We start from the raw sequence: 2,024 nt of genomic DNA, 5'->3' as shown, positions 1-2,024 counted from the left end.
GATAATGGCATTAAGACTTCGAAGGAAAAGAAATGAAGCCATTTTTCCTTAAGGGGGAGGTGTTGTGAAGTTGCAAAGTATTTGTGAATTGAAAGACAGGAAGCTAGAACGTGTTTGCAAAACTAATAGGGGGAAAGAGTGCGTAGTCCCTTTAAGTGGTGAGGTGTTTTTGTGCTTGGAGATTTTTACTATGTATGTCTGTGAGCAGCAGCCGGAGGTTGTACAGATAGGCCCAAAATTGAAACAAGTCTATCAAAAGGCCTTGCAGTTGGCAGGCAAAACAGCAGTTTTGTTTTGGTATCTGGACACCAAGTTTGAATTCAGTCAATCATTTTGAACCAGGGCCTGAGCTACCAAAAACCAATTGAATTTAAATCTGATGGTGTTGACAACATTGAACCTCAGTAAGAATTGCTATTATATCATTACGGTATAAAGATGAGGGCATTTGGAAATTTGGAAGAGAGCCAACTGCCATCTGAGGGGAGAGCCAAACTTCAGCTGCAGCGAAAGCAAGACCACCATCTGAAATACAAACCTGGCTTTCACTAAAAAGTTGTTGAGCTCTCTGAGAAGACCCATCAAAGGTACTACAGCATTTTGGCTCAAAGTCCTCACCAAAGAAATTAAAGAGAAAAACAACCAAGACAGCAGAATCAGCAGAAGAAAGGCATTTGTGAAGTGAGCAACAGAAAGAAGATTGGAGATAAAGCAGAGAAGACAGACTGTGCGAACTTGAAGAGATTAAGTCTTAACTTTTTTTTTATTAATTGGGTTGATATAAGTGGGATTTGTGTTTATTTGAACAGCATTCCAGTGGAATTTAGACCAGTTAGGAAGAAGTTAATGGTTTGGGGGGAATTGTTCAGTTTGTTCATAATTCTGTTAATTTGTTCATTGTTAGGGTTAAACAAATAAATTATTTCTCATAGATAACACAGCTGGAGGAACACAGCAGGCCAGGCAGCATCAGAGGAGCAGAAAAGCTGACGTTTCAGGTCGTGACCCTTCTTCAGAAATTATTTCTCATTATTTGTAAAGTGGAGATCAGGGATTTTCTTTCTTCTAACCACTCTTCTAACAGATTACAAGGGTAAAGGTGAGCTTCTCTGGGTGTTTCAGGGGTAATTATTAAAAGGGAACCTCTATTCTACAGGTTGCATTTTGGTTTAACTATCAGAGACGTTCGGCCATGCCCCCTCCATTACACCGTCCACTGTCTCAGATGTATCTTCAGTTCCCTTGGCAGAACAAGGTGACCAACTTGGAGGTTCTGCTGTCTGCTCATTCCATCAGCATATTCTCATTGCTAAGGTGTCTGCACTGGTTCATTATTTGCCCAAAGACTCTGTGCAGTGAACTGCTCAATGAGTCAAAGACTCCTGGGCATTCAGAGCCCAGCTAGGAGGACACCCATGAGCAAGATATGTCCTTCGATCATTGACACTGAAAACTGGGAGACAGTCGCTGACAGCCATGATCTTTGGATATTTCCCAATCAATCTGTTCAGAGATGTTATTAAACACCTCTGGAGCTGGTGGGGCTTGAGAATTTGGGCCTCCTATCTCAGAGGAAGGTTCACTACCATGATCATTGGAAGCTGCTGTTTTGGAGGAGCTTGGGAAGAGGCTCACAGAGAGAAGAGGGTCCAGGGAAATCAAAATCCATGGAATCCTGCACCTTCTCAAACCATTACCTTCCTCGAGAATAAAAAAGCCAGAGACTGCAATGCTCTTGAGCCACCCCAGGAGATGTTTTACACATTGTTGTGTTGACCAGCACAGTGCAATCCATCGTCTTCCGTGACACAAGACTGCCACTGAGCCCCCTTGTTATTTGGTCCAGGTAGAAGTTAAGGCTTGAAGTGCGAGTAAGAAATTCTCTCCCTCTTTCCCTGTCAATATTCCTCCCCCATTCCACTCCTGATGAAAAGGTGGCCATTCTGAGATGTTGCTGTACACAAAATGAATGCTCTACTGACCTATGCAACAGCCATCAGGGAAGTAAATTACTCCATGTAGCA

The 2,024-nt window shown here is 42.6% G+C and overlaps 1 long non-coding RNA gene across 1 annotated transcript; it reads left to right on the top strand.

Moving 5' to 3' along the window:
- Window positions 1-2,024, top strand: LOC125484934. Its single transcript, XR_007263726.1, has 2 exons — window positions 1-587; window positions 933-2,024. It is a non-coding gene; the product is annotated as an uncharacterized LOC125484934 (long non-coding RNA).

This window comes from Rhincodon typus, chromosome 15 (assembly GCF_021869965.1).
Source record: "Rhincodon typus isolate 14 chromosome 15, sRhiTyp1.1, whole genome shotgun sequence".
Taxonomy (NCBI): domain Eukaryota; kingdom Metazoa; phylum Chordata; class Chondrichthyes; order Orectolobiformes; family Rhincodontidae; genus Rhincodon; species Rhincodon typus.
Note: the sequence above shows the minus strand (reverse complement) of the source record. Positions and strands in the feature narration are given on the sequence as shown.